The following is a 22,456-nucleotide window of genomic DNA, read 5'->3' as shown; positions in this document are numbered from 1 at the left end:
TATGTCTCAGGACAGTGGCTTTCAATCTCCTTTCATCGAGTTTAGATGTCTCAAACATATCTCCTATATCGCGCACATGTTATCGCTGCCACCTGAGATAACAAGATTTTCGAGGAAACTCAACATCAAAGCGCGCATCAATTCAAACTGCCCTAAATAAACCTTAAAACCACAAGTTGGGAAAATAGAAAATGGTTCTTTCAAATTTCCCACGCAATGCTTAGAAGTCGTTGAAACGATATTCAGGATCTAATATATTATTTTTTACAAGATATAAAAAATGTTTCTTCCAAAATTCATTACATTTGCGCATCACTCTTTTTCTTAATGAGAGTATTTATACGAAATAAATGAATAAAATCGATCAAATGTAAAAATATATAAGAGAATGTTTATCTTTTCTGTTTGTAGCATGGTGACACGACGTATTATTTCCAAAAAAATTCCGGATGAGTACCACTGCATCCCAAGGATGGACAAGAGGGTGAAATCGGCGAGTCGAGAGGAGGAAGAAAGAGGGCAGGTGACGGGCGTACCGACGCGAGATGAGGCGAAACGAGGCGAGAGGGGTCGCCACGGTGATTTCCCGCTTAGAAAAGCCGCGCGCATGGTTCGTCGTTCGGCTGGAAGCTGGCCAAATGCACTTAGCCGTCTATCAGGGGCCCTGCTGTAAGTGCCCTCCCGTCCTCCAGCACCGACACCATCGTCATCCGGAACAGGCTAGATAATCCTCGTATTTACTGCCGCAGATAACGGTCGGCGTATCTCTACTACGGCATCCCCACGAAGAACCGGCCGGTCTTTCCCCGCGAGCGCGATCTTCTCTCCTCGCACGTAAACACAAAAACAGGAAAGCTTTTATAAAAGCTTTCGCGACCGTCGGCTGCCATCCGGAAGACTCGCCTTTCGGTGCCCTGGCCCTTTCCTCGCTCCCTCGGCGCAGAATTGCCGACAAAAGACTCGCGCAAACACGAGGGACGCTCGCTGGGTCGCGCGAAGGGAGTACTGGATAAAAGCGCTCCTTAAAAAGAAACGCGGGGAATGCGTATTAAGTATTTTCCCTGCCTTGCTTAAAGTAAAAACCAACGAGAGGGAGAGACTGGCGTGCAGAGAAGAGATTCGGGCATTCGACAGATAAGAGGTATAACGCGCGTCTCGATTACAGTCGTGTCGAAAATACGTAATATTATGTAACTCGAGATTAAGTTAAAGCCATCAGAAATAAAAAATCAAGAAAGATATCGATAAAACTTGAAATGATGGTTATAACTTTTTTAAATTGAATTTTTTTTTTTATTATTTCTTATTTATTCAATTTTATCACAGCAGATATATTATATATTTGTGGATAATAAAATGTGATAATAAAACATAATATTCCAAAAATTATTAATTCGTTTCAGCTTTCAAAAAAGTTTATCAATATATATACATCAAATCAATTACTCCAAACTGAAATTTGTGTCAGTAGAGATATAAAAAAGCATGGAATTTTTAATAAAAATATATACGTTAAACTATAAAATATTTGCATGTTTTTTTTCCGCAACGTTTATTGAAGGTATTTCAAAACTTGTCGAGAGAGAACACTGAATAACGTCCGGTTGGACGAGAAAATTGAGATAAAAGCTATCCGCGTAAAAAGTAACCGGAGAAGATCCCGCAGTGGCACGCCGTAACTAGTACAGGGCGCTATGTTTCCTCTGACGTTTATTTGGCCGATTTAGGTGTTTACCAAACGAGCGGTGTCGCGCGCAGCAAGGGCGAATAAATATTTTCGGTGCTCCGACGATGATTTGTTTTCCACCGCGAGAGGCAACGGCGTGCCAACACACCCTCCGGAAAAACGATGTCTCTCCGCGCGAGACGGCATTGCTACGATCGCCAACGATTCTCTCCGAGCGAGTAAATAGATAGCGTTATAACAGATAACGATGATATGGACTCCTGATATAGACTCCATAATCGCTTGCGCTATCGTATTCTAAAGCATGCGTGCTCTTAAATGAAATCAAAACTACACGTGTTAGAGAAAATGGAAACCGTTACACGTCACTTCTCTGGCGTTCATTTTATGAACAGGATGAGAATAAGCGCACGGTGGAGAACGACGGCTGTACCCGGTCTTGAACAAAAATGGGATGTAATAGCCTGTGATGCCTATCTTCATGAGCCAAGGCGCTCGTTTGTATTAATTAGCCAAGAGCTCACTCGATTTCTTAACTCAGCTGAGATTGCCGCTAAATGGTCCATGTTAAGCGCGTCTCGTTACAGGATAAGCAACATGAAGATTTTCTTGAATCATGAATCTTTTCGAATATCACTGACATTTGCATACTAATTTTTTTTTTGTAAGATCCGGATATTAAATAATAATTCTTGCTAATAATAATATTAATGTTAAATATATGCGGAGAGGTATAAAAGACTGGGGGACGGGGGGACGGGAGGGAGAGTTTTTCCTTTTCTCTCCCGTAGAAATAGAACAGCAATTCTCGTTTAGTTATTATAATTATTACATGCATGTCTGTTACATATTACGACATTACCCCCGTCGTTTTGCAATAAGGTAAAAAAGAATTGACAAATTAACATAAGCGAACGGTAATATCTCATAAGGACGTCTGAATGGAAAATCTGTTGCGAGAGGCTTAATTGCCGTTCCGCGGATTAACATATGTGTACACGCGTGCATATGTGTGCACATGTCAGAAAACGCGAAGGCTACTGCATCGCGTTTTTATTACTGTTATTTGTCTGTCCGGTGTAATCTCGGGGCAATGCGGCCCCGAAGGATTAAATTCAGGTTGGCTCCTCACTCACAAGGTCAGTCTCATTCTGTACTGTCGCTCTCGTATCCATTTAAGCCTGCCAGTCCCGAGCAGTGGTTCCCATTGCAATTGCTTCAACGAATCATGCAAGTATTTTGAAAAAAATCTTAGTAATGTACAGCTTCATCGATCTCTATTAATTCTATAAATATTTATAAAGTTTCTTATGATAGTACGTAAAATCAATTTATGAGATATAGTATATTTATATGTTAATTGACTGCAATGTGTGTAGTGCAAGTAACTCTCTAAATAGGTGCTAACAATAACGCTAAGTGAAATTGATTATTATTCTTGGTAAAACTAGAGTCGTTTTCTCGACCCCGAAGGTTGGCGACAGTTAAGGAAAGGGTGACCGGCGCGGCGGCGAGGTCGTAAAAATAAGGGTTGGCTGTATACAGGCGGCGATGCCTCGTTTCGATAAGGCGGCAAGAAGTTAGGGTGACGCTTGTCATTGGCCGTGCCGTCTCTTCGCGCTGCGGCCGTGGCTCGACGTGGAAGATAACCTTCTCGGAGAAAGTTCCTTCATTAGCCGCGTAATTGCGTCGTTCTGGGTGAAGCGTGTGTGTACACCTTGAGGCGGAGACAACGCGATCCCGGTGGTTCCTTCGTCGAGCGAGACGTCATCGTTGCACGGAACGAAAGAGAAACTTTAAACGAGCTCCGGGGCTGTACCCCCGTCGCGCCGCGGCGCGGCGTCTCGTAAGTCGCCGTTTAATAACGCACGCAATTACGCCGCAATTTGCTTTTCGTATTTGCCGTAATGCAGGAAAATCGGGGCCAGCCTGTCGGATGTGTGTGTTCTGCGCGGCATGGCACGTCGGCTACGCCTTCCGCTCGCTAAATGCAATTAGCGAGACTATTTTTATCTCTTGCGCGCTAAGAGCAATTTAGGCTTGCTCTTTCGCAGCGCAAAAATGTAAATTTTTAACGTGACTCATTAAAATAGTAATTTAATCACTCGAGTTGTGTGCGCGGAAAGCATTCCCGGAATTTTTGCGCCGGAACACTTTCGGCGGTGGACCACTGACAGTTTTCCGCGGTCGAGAACGGGAGTTCTAACACGACGATGTAATTTCATTGTTGTAATCTTTACAGAAAATTGCATGGCTAGATCTCGCGATGAGATTACAATCGCTAAAACCTCCCAGCGATAATTGTAAGAATATCAAGAGCGGTGAGAAAATTTGGAATCGTGCAACGGAACAATAACTGAAAATTCGCGAAACAACTCGATTTCACGAAAGTCGAAATTTTTTATTTTCGCGATATTGGAGATTCTTGCACTCAACGGTTTACTATTTTACCTCCGGCTACACGCTTTATTTTTATTTCGTATACGCGGCGGAGAATAGGAGTTTCGTTTTATAACTTTTCCGATATAGAACGGTGTGCCAATCTGCGAGGATAAAATGTTTTTAATTTCAATCTCGTTACTACGGAATGGAAAATTGCTTTTGATAAGCGATCGTACAACGCGAACGACCGACAAAATAGTAAAAATATTTGCGAAATCTTCAGAAATGATTGGACCACGATGTCTGTTGAGAGTGTTAAGGGACGTGCAGCTCGAAGTGAAATTATCTCGACTACAATGTGCGGCCGTGAGTGGAAATTATTATCTCGAAAAGCATTCGTTCCACGTTTATTAGGAACGAGGCCAAGAAGACATTGCTGCAAATATTTGCTTCCCGACTTTTTAATATCTCTTAAATTTATTTTCCGTCTCACCCGTGCCACTTTCATTCACCGCTATTATTCTTTCGCGCGCGGAGTGTAAACGAAAACGATCCTCGTCCGAGGTCTGATTCGGCAAAAAGTTAATGAATCCCCGATCGAATCTCGGCGAGTGGAAAGGCACATGGTAGAAAAGTCGTCGATCCACGGGTGCTCGAAGCCAGCGCTGAAAAATTGTAATTGATCGAAAGAGCGCACACCCACACACGTGTATATATATATATATATATATATATATATATACATACACACACACACACACGCACGCACGCACGCACGCACGCACACATACACATTCTCGTCTCTGGCGCGGTCGATCGGCGAAGATCGCCGGCAAAACGGCGTCTTCCTCGCGCGAGGATAACTCGGGGATAACGCGGCGTAGACTTGGAACGCGGCCAGGAAGCAATACCTGGAAATCTGTAGACAACTCGATTTCGTCGAGAGAGAGAGAGAGAGAGAGAGAGAGAGAGAGAGAGAGAGAGAGAGAGAGAGAGAGAGAGAGAGAGGAGCATGCCGTGCCGTCGAGAAACTTGTTTACCGCGCTGATAATGGTATTCCGGCCAGTGCATCGCCGGCGGTCGTGTTCCACCGGCGCTGTTAATGGACTTACGACGAATCGCGGGGATTTACACGGCATTACAAACGCGTTTGCGACTAATCTCTCCTCGCTCGTGAGACCGGGCCGGTCTCTGCCGTTGACAGTCCCGCTCGCTCCGCTTCCGCGCTCGCGAGCGCTCTATCTGCGGTCTCGGAAGCAATTTTCATCCAGATTAGCGGTTTCAATCGTGTAACGTCATCCCCGATCAACGACACCATAGAGATCTCGAGACCGCCCCCAGCACGCGATCGTCATTTCAGTTTCAAGTTTATTAATTTTCAGCGGAAGTGTTCGTATGATAATGTACGTGCGCGATGAAACGTATAGAGACGTCTCACAACATGGAGATGTATAAATAATAGCGGCTTACGTAACTTTACGAGCGAAGAATATAAAGTAGAATCCACATTCAACACTTGTGAAGAATCTTGTTTTTGATCAACGACTTAACTTGGATTATGTCATTCACGTAACTAAAGGTAATTGTGGAAGAATAACTAACGACAGTATCATAATGACATGTGTGTGTATGTGGGTACATATATATTATTTTTTTAAATATTTTTTTTTTTCAAAACGATATTTCTTATGAAACGAGCAACTTGAATTCGATGTATTCATCTTCCTGTAAGGCGACTGTAGGAGCACCATTACGCGAGAGTAATTCGTTCGTAACGACGCGCATTTTCTCCGGGACGCTTATATGTTCCGCATAAATGTCCCGCGTATCCATTCGAGGCGCGTTCGGATCGATAAATTTTTTCTGACGTAAACGCGGCCCTCGAACGAGCGGGCATTAAGTTCGCCGCGTCGTTTATCTGATCCTAAACGACGTCGACGTCGTCTTGTATCACCGGGAGCGGTAGTTTCTACGATCGAGTAATTTGCTTGCATAATGCGAACGCCTACGCAACGCCCACGTATCGGCCGCGGGTTGAGAACCCTCGTGCGCTTCATACCAGCTATTAGTGATAATTTGTTAGATCGACGACGGGACACGATCAAATACGATTACCCGCACGAACGCGCGATCGCTTCACACGCACGTCGCAAAACCGTCGGAAAATTTTACCCTGATGGACGAACGTTAACCACCGCGATGGTGAAACGCGGTAATCCTTTGAATCCGACATCTGATAATTATACTTTTGGCTCCAATCGAGACATAACATTTTAAGTAAGAGGAAGAATTATATTTCTGTTGATCAATTAATTATACGATTATCACGCGCCAGTATAGTCCGTGCACGAGGAAAATTAAATAATTAGGCAACCGAGATTCGACGTATGGATTGAAGCTATAAATAGTGCGACGAAAATTTCTCGATTTTCATGCGCGATATTTTTATCGCGTCGCAATGACTATAGGTTCACTTTGTACGACGAGTAATGACTCTGTTACGGTGGAAATTACGGCGAAGATCTCTTCGCGCCGCGCCGGTCGCGCGCAGCCGGCAAGAAATTATTTTCTTGCAACGCCTTCCACGAAGCCCGCGAGTCCTTTAAAGCTCTTAGGGCTTCATTCCCGAAGGCCGTAAGAGGAAACGTACGTACCTTTTGCGGCGCTTGTTCTCACTTAACGAGATGCGTGTTCTCGCGCTGGGGATATAACCGGCCGTGGTTTTCTTACGATCGGCCGACGTTGTTTTGCGACTCGCAAGGCCACGCGAGTCCCCAGCACCGAAAAATGTCCGGCAATAAAACGCACGATGCTCGAAGCCCGCCGACCATTAGGTACGCCGTGACCATTTTTGTTCGCGTCGTTCGTTACGCGGCAAAATATTGCAGGATGGATCGAAGCACCGAATAAACAGCCTTGTATATTTGCAAGAGATACAGGCGTATTAAAGAAAACAAAAGGGCCAAAGCGGGATACGCGTTTAAATAAGCGGAAAAGAGGATTGCATTACACAATGCACATTTTTGAAAATTTCATTTTATAATCTGGTCATTGTTAAAGAAGCGAAATAATTTTGCAGAACGTAGCGTTATCGTTGCGTGTTGCGTTTTACTTTGTAGTCTATCTACGTATTCCTTTCTACAGCTGAATGCACTGCAATTATTTTTATTATTGGTATTATTACAGTTGTTACCGGCGTATTGTTATAATAATCCTAATTATGCACGTGCCGCCACCGCGTATCGTGCCTTCGCGGATAGTTATTGTTGACCGAAAATACAATCGAACACTCCCATTAAACGTCAGCCAATTATCGTGATACCGTCTATTGTTACGCCGGTCGGATAAAGCGAATTTTCAATCGGTGGCATAGCATGTGCTACCAAACGGTAAGCCGTCGCAACGTGCAAGGTAAATCGTACGCAGGCTATCCAAATGGATTAAACCGCGCCGCGTATTGATCCCCAGCACTTGACATTGGCTGTTCGAGGAGCGAATCGGGCCAATGATGCGAAACTTCCGTGGCATCCGGGGCGACGAGCGAGGGGGATCAACGTTCTCTTATTTTCCGCATAAAGGGGAAAGGCGACGCGGCCGCGGTCGGTCGAGTTCGCATTTATCGCTCTTTCCGAGGACGACGAAGTTTGAATATTCAGCGGTTCCGCGAAGGGGGAATTGTGTGTATGTGTGTGTGCACGAATAAGAGCCAGAGAGGAAGAAAGAGATAGAAAGCGAGAAAAGGAAAAGGGTAGCCCTCGAGAGGAAACGCTCCTTGGTACCGGGACCAAGGGGATAAACCGGGCTGAATCTGGTATATACATCCCCCGGTTTAGCAATTAGCATCTTGTATGTTTCCGCACTATGGTCGCGGATCCGCGGCAAGAAAACGGACCAAGTCACGACGTTGCCCTGTAGCCTTATCCCTGAGTTCTACCCCCGTCGGCAGACGATGTATAAATGTTGTTGCACGTGAGTCCCTAACCAACCGACCAACCACCCAACCGCTTCTGACCGTAATTTAATGGAATTATTCGACGGAGTTACACGTTGTTTTATGCTTGCGTTGAAGGCGCCTGCTCGTGCTAGCACCACAAACGCACGTGGTACGCCGACATAAATATGTATATGCAAATGCGATGGAGAATAAAATGAAGAAAATATGGAATGATAACGCGACGTGCGTTTGCAAATTGTGTCAGCGCGTCCGGAGAATCGTGCGTTTTTTGATAACTCGTTCGCCTTGGTTATCATTTTTTTTCCGCTTCAGCTATCACTTGTTTCCTCCGGGATTATCCAATGCTATACAGCAACCCGATGCTAAACAACTGGGTATTTTCGATAATGGATTTATTAGAACGAGAATAAATAGGATAATAAATATTCGAATTCTGATTTTTATTCGCATCTAGATTTATCATTGGATTTATCATTTCTCTCGTTCTTTTTATATTCTTGGTGTCGGGGGTAATCTTTTAAGAATTTAATTCTTGAGTTAAAATACTTTTCTCTCAAGGAAGAAAGCGGTTTTTCTTCACGTGATTTAGCGAAACGCTCTTCACATTCTCGTGTACCTTCATTTCTACGTAATAGACCGAACGTGGTGTTGCCGCTATTCTCCCGCGTACACAGAATTTTAGGGGATACATTTATCGGGGCACACAATACGCTCGGCTGGGCTGGGGCTCATTACACGCTCAGTCACTTTTTACAGTCCGATGGAAACGCCGCGCACGATCGGAAAACCAATATCGCCGAAAAGCCGTGACATTTTACCTGCCTGCCTGATGCCGCGTTAGAATCGATTCTCCGCCGTGTACGACAAACGCACGTCCTTTCGACACGCTCGTTCGGAAATACCGACGTAGACAAAACTCGATTCGGAAGGAGGGTAGGAAAAAAAGTAGCTCTTTGGCTTTCCGGCGTGATCCACGGCCTCATTTCCATGAATTCGGAATTACATGCGGCGATGTCACGGGCGTTCATGCCGCACATGGCGCAGCCAGACACCCTCGCGCGCGTATACGCCGTATACGGACACGCGGAGCTCCAGCAGCCGGTTGGAAGCGCGTTCAAAGTCCCTTTTAGCGATGCTTTCAACGCTTTTTCCGCGGAAGCTCGCTCGCCTGCTCAAATATTAAAATAAGCGAGCGAGAGAAGCGGAAACGCGCGCGCGGGCTTACAAAAGAGATTTTCCACTTTGCCGTGGTAGGGCAAACCCGCTGAAACTTGGATGGAGGATCGAAGGGGTGTTCGGGATACGCGTCGAGACGCTTGTTCGCTCCTTCTCTCCGTTTAAGGGAAGCTTTCTCTCGGCTCCCCTTCGCTTCCGATACGAGACACACTTGCCGACGCAGGAAGGTGTCGATACCTTCCGACTACGCTGATCGAGATCTTCGGTCTGGTAGCAGAGATTGGAGATGTGCGAGAGATTAATGGGAAACTGTTTAGAATCTGACGTTACGTAGTTGCTGCTATTATACGCCACATCGCGGAACCTAAATCGCAAATTACTATATTTGCATTTGACCTTATATAAATTCCATATCGCGTGCGTTCTTGTAGTTACCCGATTAAAGTGATAGAACCGAGAGGATAGAACCTATAATAATCTGGATGTAAGAAGATTGAGAAAAATGTTGAAGCAAAGAGCGTAATTAATAGAAACAAAGAAAAATAGGGAGAAAAAAATCTCTATATCTGTTTTAGAATTACTGATTATTCGCATTATTACCGCTGTTCTTATGACGTTTCTGAAAAGAAACGCGCGACTGTTTTATCTCAGATTCTTATTTATACGCAAATGATCACAATCCGTTTTGCCAGCTATACTGCAATTACTGACTCGAGAAAAAAGAAATATGCAAACCGCGTGCGTTACGGACAAATCATTTAATCCTTGATTTTTCTTTTGTTACAGGTATATGTGTTCGCTGCATTTTTTTTCTCACCGACACACCACCATCGGTTGTTTTGCGATCGCGCATTCTTACTTCGATCACGTATGTATCTTCGCACATGTACAACGACATCGATATTAATAATGAATGAAGTCGTCGCGCATACGCTTTGTCCGTTGCAAATTCTCGCACACGTCATCTTCCTATCAGCTATATTAATTCTACGTCGTACTTTATCCGTCCGTATTAGCATCCGTATCTTGGCGCATTCTTGTATCGCGCGTTTACTGCGCGACGTTTCTGATATATAATCGTACTTTCTCACGCTTCAACCTAAAAGGAACTTCACCTTCTCGTGTCCAACTTCTCGATCGCGCGCGCGAGATTGTCCGTGAAGATCAGGTGAGTATATAAGCGAGGAATCGTTTATTGGAGGGATACAATTTACGATCACGAATTAGCCGGCTGATCTCGAACGAGAATCATTTATTCGCGTTCGCCGTTTAATCCCTCGTATGTGACTCTCTTCGGCGCTGAGCTTTTTCGCGAGTGTCAAGCTGAATTAGAGTCGGCGGAAAGTAAACAGGTGGGACGCACAGTGGAAGACACTGGGAGGTGGATGACCCGGGTGGGTGGAGGCTAAGAAGCACAAGATAGGAAGATTATAAGCGTCGCGTTTCATTTGCCGCTTTTTCCCCTCTTCTCTTCGCGCGGAAGAGCGAGCTTTTTACTCTCGGACCCCGACTCTTACGGTAATATCCGTAACGGTGTCGCTTCCCTGACTCGTGCCCCATTGCTGCGCTCGTAGTTAAACAGATCGACTGTAAAAAAGGGTGATTCCGCTTAAATTAGAATTGGCGCGAATTAAAATAAAACGTGTATATAGCGAGATAAAACTCTCGTCCGCCGGTGTCATTATTCGCGACGATCTCGCGAAGATCCTCGCGCGTAAAATTGAGAACGGTGATACAAAGTGCAATTTTTTCTTTCGTTTTCTTAAGGTGGTCCTTTCGTGAGAACGAGTATTAGATAAGTACCTAACGTTGATATATGTTAAATATACAGTAATAAGGGACATGTGTACGAAAAATCAAGTGAGGTTACCGACACTTTACAAGAAATAAGTCATTCTAAATGTGCGTTCGCGGAGCGTGCCATTGTCATTCTATCCTTGTTTACATCTAACGAACGAGAAAGATAGAACGATGCAAATCGCCACGGCCGAGGTTTTCAACAAATAATACATGTGTACTTAGCGATCAGATGAATACATTATTCATGTCTTAAAATATTCCCTGAAGTTTCCGGATTTCGTACGTACCTTGAAAATAAGGGCTTGCCGAATGTTTTGCTCTGATATATGATGTTAAATAAGTAGTGGATCCACGCGCGCATATTGCTTTACTCGTACTGTCATGCCTGACCTAACCTAAATCGAGTCCAACCGCACTACTGTTGTAATATTTTTTTAATTAGTAAATAATTAAATACGATTAAATCGTGCGTGTAAAATCATGTTATATTATTATAATTATTGGGATGTTGTGTGTCATGTTTGTCACCGTTTGTTTTCAATTACCTCATGACGGACTGTTACTTGACTAACTGGGTCCGCGAAAGAACCACCTTAATCAATACTTGCGTCCGGAAATTGTTTCAGGGGATAAGAGTATTCTTACATAAAAATATATTATTGATTACCTAAACGTATGTTTGCGGTGAAACAAGAAAATTTAAAATAGCTGCTCAATTGATTGATGCGAGTTATGGTACATTAAAATAATGAGGTTCTGATGCTAATTTTACTGTCGATATTGCGACACGCTATATGCGCTACGAAACTAGTTCCAATTACAATCTCATGAACAGTGTAAAATATGCGAGAAATGGACGAGAACTCGATTTCAGTATTTAATTCGCAATTTGAATATAATATACACAGATTTATGCTTTTCGTGCGAGGCATAAAGCAATCTTGCCTGTTTTACGACCACGTTGTAAACTGTTATCGAGATTATCCTGCATTAATGAACAGCGATCTCGAACGTCGATAACAGAAACGCGAAAAACATTTGGCAATCTTATCTCTACAAATTTCAGCGTTCCGATTATCGTGTAAAAAATTCTAATATTCATGGCAATAAATAGCAAAAGCGTGACAGCCTGTGATACGCGCAATCCCGCGCAGAGAGAGAGAGAGAGAAAACTAGCGGTGAATATTTAATTAATTAACACGGAGTAAGTGAAAATATGCATAAGGCTGGCAAACGTTCCACGCGTGCGAATATTTTCGAGACACGTATCGCTCCTTTAAATTTTTAATTATACTAATTCCATTCACCGCGCTCCGGACAGTACACTGGCTATAAACAACTCTCCGTGTCATTATCGAGAAATATTAATCTCCCATTGGTTGGACACAATATAACGCCGCGGAATAAAACGACTGAAAATCGCGCGATACCCAATCATAAATTATTACTAAAATAAGATCGCCATCGCGTTTTATCAACTTCGCACGGTACTACAATAACAAATAAATAATATAAATATAAAACGAGTCAGTTGAAAATTTAATCGCCGCCGGTCACTTCATGTCAAATGTCGTAACGGATTTCAATTGCAAAAGCCGCCGCGCGCGTTCGCAATGGAACAATTTAAATTCTTTACATAGCGGATACAAAGATCCACGTGTGCTCTGTAATTTATTCCGCGTGTTAACCCCTTTTTTTTTATTCCCGCGACGGGCAAACGTGTAGCTTTAATAACTAGGTATCCGCGGTGTCTAAACGAAAGACCACTTTCAAAATATTCAAATCAGGCTTCGTGGAAGCGACACGCACGGCCGACGTATAAATAATTATAGCAATGACGAATAATTTATACCGTAAACGCGCGGGCCCGCGGCTAATCGTACGTTCATTCGCCCCTCGACATTGGTATGATAATCTGACGTTATCCGGATCAATCGACAGCTTTCCCTGTCCTGTTGGGAAAGAAAGAAAGAATCTGTGATTGCGAGGAAGCTCCCTGTAATTATTGATTAACATCAATCTCAGATTGCGATACAATTAGAAGATTAAGAGGATATAAGATGAAAATTTATAATCACTTCATTCAATTCGCGTTATATTCAGTGCAAATTATCGACGTCGATAGGCAGATTAAACCATCATCGCAAATAATTCAGAAGCATATTTTGCGTTAATCGGAAGTCCCTTTTTAATTCATATACAAATTATCTTGACTCTAAATTCTTATTGTTAGACCTGAAACCTCTCGTCAAAAAATAATTTGTAAAAAATAATACGTAGATATTGATATCTAATTAATTTTAATCTCCATACATAGAAAATATTTATTTGAAATACAGACATTAAAGAAATGATGCAATCATCCCAATATAAATTGCCAAGATAGTTATGCGATATTAAACGAATCAGATACAGTATAAGGAAGCGGATTAAACTATCTTCACGGTGTGTGGAATTGAATGCTCGTTTAAGTTAAGCATCCTCATTAGATAATTCTCTATCCATTATGGTGGATCCTGAACACCGTGGGCGGTCTTCAGAGATGGACAAAGTATAAGAAGTAACGGGCTGGTGTTGAAATTGATGAAATTAAGGGATTTTCATGTCAAAGCAATAGTCGTAAAATGATACTTCTCATTAAATTGCATAGATAATAATCTCGATTAAAATCAATGAAATACTTTTAGAATTAATTTCGTTAGGACACTATAAATTAAACAGCCACCAGCCGTTAAATCTGAATAATGTAATTAATATTCATTAGCAGCCTAGAGTCACTACATGCCTGTTAATTAACTATAATTAATTAAGAAAATTACAATACAATAATATTGTAAGCGTTAAGCATAATATCATATATTTTGCATTTTTAACTTAACTGTATATAAAAGTAAAAATCCAATATCAATGAATAAACAGAATATACAACGCTCCAAATTATTGGAGTATAGCCGCATAACTGGCTACAATAGAAACCAGTTTGAAATCCAGTCGGAAACGACGGGAACATATTATGACACACACATCTTCTTAATAAAAGCAAATCCTTTTAATCGCGTTGTAAAAACTTAGTCAACGATGTCAGAGTATTTCAAAATATCGCGTCAATAGAACCGCACTCAATGGCACAGAAATGTGTCTAACAATAAGAAGGTGCTTTTCTTCAACGGATGGAATTGATTTTTCAACAAGATGTCCACACGCTGCCTTTTACGCACGGCCGAAAGGTCGTATAACGAAGTTACGAGGGACGAGAGTAGGATTAGACAAAGGGCTAAGTAGTTCTGGCGAAAGACGAGTTGGCACCGAACTAGATTGTTCCGCACAGGGGTTACAAGGGGAAAGGAATGAAGTGGACAGGGGTGGACGGATCCAATTATACCCCCTATACAATAGGATTAGCCCACCACTGCGCTCGTCGTAACCTCAACGGGCAAAAAGGTGAGGCGGGAGCCTATATACCGTGTGCACGAAACCTTGCCGTAAGGCAGCGATGTCTTATCGAGCTGTCCGTTGGGTGCCATTATGTCCTTGATCTCTCCTATCACGACATTAGCCGGTGATCGATCGTCGAAAGGGAAGCAAATCTGATCCTCCGGCTCATAGATCTGACGCCACTTTATCTATTTTCTGATGCGTCACTCGATTAAACCCTTGAATGCTTAATCTTCTTCTAATTTGAGATAAAGAATATTCTTAATAAAAGAATCAACTTTCAGCCGTTAAAAAAAACAAGAAGAAAACTGAAATATTATATTTTCCAATTTCCAATCTACAATATTAAGCGTTTAAACCTTTCAGTAAGTGCCAGAAAAGCAATATAATGCTCGGTTGCAGATTCGCAACATCTCAAAATAGTGTGAGGAAAATCAAGAAACAGGATCAACGGCTTCGCCATGCTCGGATGTAAATCTCTTCGAGACAGACATTATATAGGAAGAAAAAGAGAGAAGGGAGAAAATTTTAATCTTCCCTACACCAGACTGCAGAAACCGAGGAGCCTTTTCGTACCCCTCAATTCTGTAGCTTGTCGCGCCGCACCGCATCATTCCCGGTGTTGTAAGGGCAAAGAAGCCACTCCGACAGATGTTCGACTACTCGAGAGATGCTCCAGAAGAACTGGTGGTCCTTTACAGCCGATACTCTCGTGTGCGATTCGAGACTCTCAGGAAGGGTCTTGTAGAGACACTTCGGAGAATAAATGCGAAAATAATTATGATTCTTTCTCTCTGAGTCATTCAATATCGCGAATCCGCTTTGACAGAAATGTAATATTTTGTTTAAAAAATGTCAGTTTTGTAAAGAGTTGGGAACGTCCCTTCAAAACGCCTTGCAACCCTGGAGGGGAGTCAATAAACGTATATACTTATATTAAAAAGATGTCGCGTTAAAAAACGTAATTATAAAAATATAAAATTCGAAATCTGCATGTTATAGAGCGACAAATTTATCTTTCTGGCTATCATTTGGGAAATTAAATTTTAGCAACATAAGATAATAAAGTTAAGGAGAAGATCTAATTTTGAAGAACTTGTTATCAAAATAATTAATGTTAAAAATCAAGAAATTGCCGTTAACAGACATAAAATCGCATTAAATTCATATTGAAGAAAAAGATATTCGCGAAAGGAAGAGCGAATCTTCCATATCACGGTTATTTATAATCGACATCACATTCCGATTTCGCGCTGCGGATATGAACACGTACTCTTTCTCTCTCGCTCTCGAATGTGCAGCTAAAATAGTCATGAAGTCTATAATTACCACGGAATCTCAATGGATGAAACGCGATATCCTTCGAATTCAACCAGTATGGCTATATTCGACCGAGTTTAATCTTCGTCCATAAATATGAATCACGGATCCGATGACAGTTCCAGAAATGAGTTCCGCCGACGAAATTTCTCCACGGGAGAGAAACACGAGACAGATTCTGCCGGAAATCGCGCGCGCGCGCGCGTACGCGAACACGGCAGACGTTACAGTTTTGATACTTTTTTTACGACTTGGAGAAATAGCCGAACCGGGAGACAGCGGTCGGAAAGGAAGGATAAAGAGAACAAAGGGGATGATGAAATCCTCTCTCTGTACTGCAGTTGCCGATTGGTTTAGTGGCCAGGCCAGCGGCGACCGAAGACCTGTTATTAAGGTCAATGTGCTTAAAATGTTTTAACCGTCATGGTCTTTACGACGTGGCCACTCCGCGTCGTGCAAATTCCATCCACCTTTTCGGCCGATTGCTGTCTCCTTCGCGCTCTGTACAAGCTTCCGCGCTAACTCCTTCATTCTTCCGCCCAATACGACGTTCATCGATCTCTGTGTGCAAAGGCGGTCGCCCAGTAATTGCACATAATCACACCCGTGATCGTTATAAACGCGAGTCGGCAGATGCGCATTTTTTTCCCCTCCCTGAGTGAAGAGAGTGAGAGAGTCTGCTCTTCACCCGACTCCGCAGCATCTGCCCCGTCTTCTCTCGTTCTTTTCCTGCCCAGAGAAGCGGCTTCAGACATACTTTTTAGCAGGAGACATTATTGACATGCAATCGTCTGCGTCGATTTAAAAGGGTAAGATAATTTTGTGGCATTGAGTAAATGCAAAAATGTGCAAAATAAAGCAGTTGACATAATGAAAAAAATTGAATTACACATACCAGTCGAAAAATGCGAGCAGTTTGCGTAAAAAATGTTGAAAATTCTCTTTTACCACTATCTTTCGAAAGTAAAGAAAAAAAAGAAAAAATATATATTATCAATTTTCAATCAATTTTTATTTGATTGGTTATCGTAGCTCTCTTTCTGCAGCTACTTTACTGCCTTCATCGTACTGATCTCCGAAGTGCATCCGCAAAAACTGCAGGAATGCAGCTTGATCGAATAAGGGCAATGTAGCAATGTAAAGGGAAATATAATAAGCGAGACGATACGCCGTGACGGCCGCTCGCGGATCCTTTTCCCCGGTCGTAAATAAAGGAACGGCTTCTTCCACGTTGCGACCCTTTTAATTAAGAGAGATCGTCATTTGATCGTCACTGCAGCCGCGACGAAGCAAGATAATTAAAACTTAGCAGATGTCCGGCGCTTAATGTTTACGACAATTGACGTTAATTAGTCACTCGCCGATTTCGACAGATCGCTGATGTCAACCTTGATAATTAGCGGCCAGCATACTTTTTATAATAATCCCGTAACACATCGTTCAAGGAAACTTTGCGGTTTTCAAAATTGCTTTTCAAGTTTTGCTTGCCGTAGCGTAATATACGTTATGTATAAGAAAAAAATAAAACGTGTGAATTTAATTTGCGCGATTTAAAACTTCGAGAAATGTTTCCATTCTCGATTCACACGATTCACGCGATTTCCGTTGACAACTGCTGACACTGCATGCGTTAGATATAACGGCGATAGAAATTATATATAGTCGGGACGACATTTAATACCCAGCTGATTATTAGGTCCTAGATCAATCGCTGTCAACCTCGCACCGGTATCCGCCACGTCAACTGTCTCGTCGGCAGATTAATTATTATCGGCGCGGATTATTACAGTCCACCGACAGGTATTTGGCCTGTTCCGCAAACATTGTTCGCACGTAGCTCGATGATGTACGCCACAGGGGTATCGAACCGTTACGATAACATTGCAGGGCGTAAATCAAAAATAAATTTTCGCAGTAATAAACTGAACGAGGATCAATTAAGTATCATAATCGACAATATTCGGATGAACGTCGTTTATCCAAATGTGACATTTTCCGATTTCAGCCTAGAAATGATTTATGCACATGAACTCTCTTGTGTTCGCGAAAATTAAACCTGCATTCTATAGTTCACTAATTCGTGAAATATTGCGATATATAAATTAAGGATCTATAACGCGCGAGAGAAATAATCGTGGCATAACAACGCGGATCTCACAGTTATGAAACGAGGTCTCGGTTTTAATTACCAGTGAATTCATATATCTACTAAGTCGCTTGAAAAAGCGCTCGTATATGTAACGTAACGCGTGTCACGCCGAGGACATTACGAGAGCCGCGCGACTCGTCGGTCATCTCTCTCGACGCGCGCAATTAATGTAACGCCAACCTCGCGTTACGCCGCACCGCTTGCATTTGCATACGCGAGCGTCAAAGGGTCAAATCGAATTACGAAGCCCGGCAGCGTTTTTACGCGCGCCGTTCTCGTCTCGCCGCGCGGCGAGCCAACTAAACTCCATGTCGAGTTCATGAGCGAGAAAGAAAAAGAGAGAGAAAGAGAGAGAGAGAGAGAAAGAGAGAGAGAGAGAAAGGAAGAAAGAGAAAACCAAGAAACTCCAGCCGTCGTAATTCCTGGCTCTGGTAAGCCTCCCTCTGAAACTGTGTCCCGAAACATCCTCGTGTTCCACTGTACCGTCATTACCACCCCACGAAGTCCACTTTACGCGTTCCTCCGCGCACCCTCACCCCCATTCCCGTGTATAATTGCCCCATTTAGCGCCCGCTTTATCCTATTTTCCTTTCGGTTACATGCGGAACGATCCGCAACGCGCCCGACAATTTTGTTCATTAGCAAGGATTCGTTAATTGTTTCGTTTCGGCGATACGCGTACGCCTAACGAGTCCACGAACAAAAATAAAAAACAAAATTGCAATGTGCACAGGATGATATTCACGTTTAAAAAAGCGATCTTTTAATTGGACGACATTATGCACAAATGAGTTAATCCATTTTAAACAATTTTTATATTAAATTACATATACACATAGAAAAGTGAAACCGGTGATATAAAATGCTGCATTTTAAATTTGATTTATTCAAAACTGCTATCTATACACACGTTATAGCTTTACATGATGTCGTACAGTTTTTCCATCTATTTATTATAATAAATAACTAATTAAGTGAGTAGATACGACATAATATCTTGTGGCTGAAAGAAATTACTATTGACATACCACATCGAAATTTCACCTTGAACCAAGCACTCGCCTTTAATAAATAGAGCAATTGTGTTTCGATGCGTTGAAATTGCGACACAAGCGGTTCTAAATCACCGATTAAAACCAGAGCGAAATCGATTTTGATGTCTCGTAATAGCTTCATTTATACCGCGCGATCATTGCGCGCGCCGTTTAATTATACTTTCGCTCCGAGAGGTTAGGGAGGGGGGAAACCCCCTCAAAATCCCGAGGGGCCGCCGCCGCGGCTGTTATTTCTTACTCCGACTCGGTCGAATCGCATTATCGACGGTATAAAGCGGCGATCCGTGTGAGTTTCGTTTAAGCAGCGGCTTGTCGGGGCGCGCGCACGATCGTGGGGCATCGTGACAAGCCTTGGGCGTTGATCGTCGTCGAGCAAAACCAGTTCCCGGCTCGCCCGACCTCGTGTCTCGACGCCGCGCCGCGCCGCGCCGGTACGCCCGTGAACGTGTACACGCTCGCACGCGTGTGTGCGTACGCACCGGGGTGGTTCGCCGACCGATGAGCTGCCCCGCAGCTTTATTGGGCTACCAGTTATTATGATAATGCCGCGCGGTGCGCGCGGACCCCCGAAAAGCAGAAAAGGGAGAGGCGCATCTTCTCCCGTGTTTTGCGTCACGCCGCTCGGCGGCCAATTTTCTGCTTGCGAGGGACAAAAACACTCTCGATCGGGAATGGCGGTTGGTGGTCTCACCGATACGTATCCGCCGAAAGAAAAAAAATCGTTTGCCTCGTAAAGCCGAAAAACACTGTCGGATAACAAACACGAGCGTGAGACTCATAATAACAATTAGATCTGTTTCGAAAATCATATTTTTCTCGCATCAATATAAGTAATAATAATAAAAGTCTCGATTTTAATTTACAATTAGCAATAACAAAACCAAGTTCTCTTTAAATATCATACTCGTCATAAAAAGTATTCACGTACGTCTATAAAATTATGTACGAATAAAAAAAGGCGTATATGAGAAACTTTATGTTTAAGTATGAACAAATAATGACATAATAATTAAATAATAAAATATTATAATAATAGAATAATATATATTAGAATATGTTTGAAACTCGGTGGTATGACAGGACCATCCCTTATTTCATCTCTTACATGCGAAATAAGCTTGCGATTAAGCGAACTGCAATCTCGAGTCGAGGTGCATCAACGACAGCGGCTGCAATTCATCACGTTGCACCGACGAAGGCGTACGGATTAATGTTCGTGCTGTTTCGAAATGTTACTGCGTCGGTCGTCGGACGAATGAAAAATTATTCACCGACGACGTGTCAGTGCAGCGACATACGAAGGACACGCTCGGAGATCGCGACGGCGAAGGATCCGCGGAGGCGAAGGAGACACCGAGTTCGCCGCGTAAGAATGCTCGACGACTCTGATTTATGACCGAAATGACCGGACAGATGCGCGCAAATTACGAGTCGTAAGTCATAATTTAGGTATCCGATCCCCCTCGACATCGAGATCGGCAATCGTGGCGTACTCCGATTCGGTCGTACGAATGACGATTATTTATAAAGCAATATGTGTGCGCGACGAAGACGAGACGCGAGGAAATTGCATCTTTAAACGAGCGCCCGAGCAATTTCGCTCGCTCGAGGATACACATCTCGCCTATCGATATCTCGACAATGCGCGAGCTGTCTTTCTCTCTCTTTCTCTCTCCCTCTACATTGTAAGGCTTGCGTAAATCCGTATCGGAGAAGCAGAAGGAATTGAATCCGAAGTTATTGGTTTTGATACATTTATATCATTGTACAATCGAGAAAACAAGCTCCGTAAATTATGGGATGACGTAAGTACAGCTCTTCAACGCGATTATTTGAAAACATGACGCGGTAATTCTATTTTTCGAATAAAAACTGTTTGAACGTATTACATCGAGGCTCTCTACATTATCTTATTTATAACTGTAGTCCTGATTGGATGTTTTCAAGCTTCTTCTCACAAATAAATTTCTGGGAAAATATCTTTTTTCTTATCAGAGGCAAACAAATCTTATTCATTTCATTCCTGAGCCAATGACTCTATCGAAGAGAAAGACATAAATTTCACGAGATTAATTTTTGGTACTGGAGATAAGATGTGCTCTTGGGCGTTCTTACGTAAGAAACACACACGCGCGGTTTGCGTGAGGAAGCTCGAACCTGCAGTGTAATTGAGTTTTCCACGACATTCCAGCCTCGTCGATGGTACTCGGATACCAATTATCCGATTTCAATTACTCGTGAAATTCAATTTGCCGATTAAACGAAGTACGTTTTCCAAATCGAGTTTATCCGGAAAGTAGCCGGGTCTCCATTATAGTTAGAAATTCGAAACTTCGTAATTCAATTCGAGCGGAAATAAACCTTATTTAAGTAAAATGCGATATCTTCGATACTAACGTTTAATTGCTTTAATGGAGCTCGAGTACTGATCTCTTGTTCGACGATGGATTTGTACGCTCGGGCGCGTACGAGCGCTTGCACGAGAATAGATTATTATTCGTAAAAATAGCACCGAGAGCTAATAAAGCGGATTTAAAATCGCAGGTATCTAATATGAAATCAAATTATTAGGTATTATTATTTCTTTCCATAAAGATAATGTTGCGTCGGAATAAGAAAGTGTGCTTCTAACTCAATATCAAGAAAATTGGAGAACGCGAGTTTCGCTTTGAGACTTCTCATGTTGACACGATCCTTCAGTCCCTATGCTTGCGACCCCTGAATTCGTAACACGGGTCATACGTGACAGTTGCGAAGGTGAAAGGGCTCTCGTCATCTTTGTTCCGTAGCTCTATCAGAAGCACGCGATTACGAGAGCTCTCCTTCTCGTCCGCGCGAGGGAGACCGCCGTAGAATTAGGCCGAGGAGAGAGACCGTTGAGTATGCTGTCGGACGGGTTATCTTACAAATGTTCGGCCGAAACCTGCCCGGGTAGGTTACAAACGTGTTTCTGTAACGCCGAGCCCCGAATTCTCGCCTCACAAGGCGCCCATCTCTCCTCCTCCTCCTCCTCCTTCTCTCTTTCTTTCTTTTTCTCTTGTCTACCTTGCGTCGACGTGATGCTCGACGACGGTCGCCCTTGCACGATCGAAAGTTTCAGGTTTTATGGAACAGCTATTGTCGGCGTGATACATGTAGAAATACGTTACGTGCATTATGCAGCCAGGGAAAGGGGGAGAGAGGGAGAGGGAGAGGGAGAGAGAGAGAGAGAGAGAGAGAGAAAGAGAGAGAGCGCTTTCGAAAATTGAAGAGCAAACTAAGTCTATATACAATTTGTAAGCCGCACTTCAAATGTAAAGTCGTAATCTAAAAAAAACTTTATTACGGATTTTTGGCGGAATCTTTTAATCGATATAATTCAATCGTACAATTCAATAAGCTATTCCACTCGGCCGGTTTCATATAAATAACATAAATATAACTGGAGTAGCAACACATGAAATTCTACTCTTTAAAATTGCTTTGTTAAAAAAATATTACTCCTCAGTCACGCAAGT

General features: G+C 42.8%; 1 protein-coding gene and 1 long non-coding RNA gene across 6 annotated transcripts in view; one reads left to right on the top strand and one right to left on the bottom strand.

Annotated features, from left to right (window-relative positions):
- Positions 1-1,426, top strand: part of LOC143905202 (uncharacterized) — a 202,504-nt gene extending 201,078 nt beyond the window's left edge. For both annotated transcript variants that reach the window (XR_013259140.1, XR_013259141.1), the window contains 2 exons: positions 412-669; positions 750-1,426. This is a non-coding gene — a long non-coding RNA (uncharacterized LOC143905202). The remainder of the gene's footprint in view (positions 1-411; positions 670-749) is intronic.
- LOC143905197 (uncharacterized) overlaps positions 1-22,456 on the bottom strand; it is a 210,914-nt gene that overhangs the window by 119,100 nt on the left and 69,358 nt on the right. The gene's annotated exons all lie outside the window — the stretch shown is intronic.

The sequence above is a fragment of the Temnothorax americanus genome, unplaced genomic scaffold (genome assembly GCF_048541705.1).
Source record: "Temnothorax americanus isolate GAGA-0224 unplaced genomic scaffold, ASM4854170v1 Scaffold6, whole genome shotgun sequence".
Classification (NCBI taxonomy): domain Eukaryota; kingdom Metazoa; phylum Arthropoda; class Insecta; order Hymenoptera; family Formicidae; genus Temnothorax; species Temnothorax americanus.
This window is presented reverse-complemented; position numbering and strand designations above follow the sequence as displayed.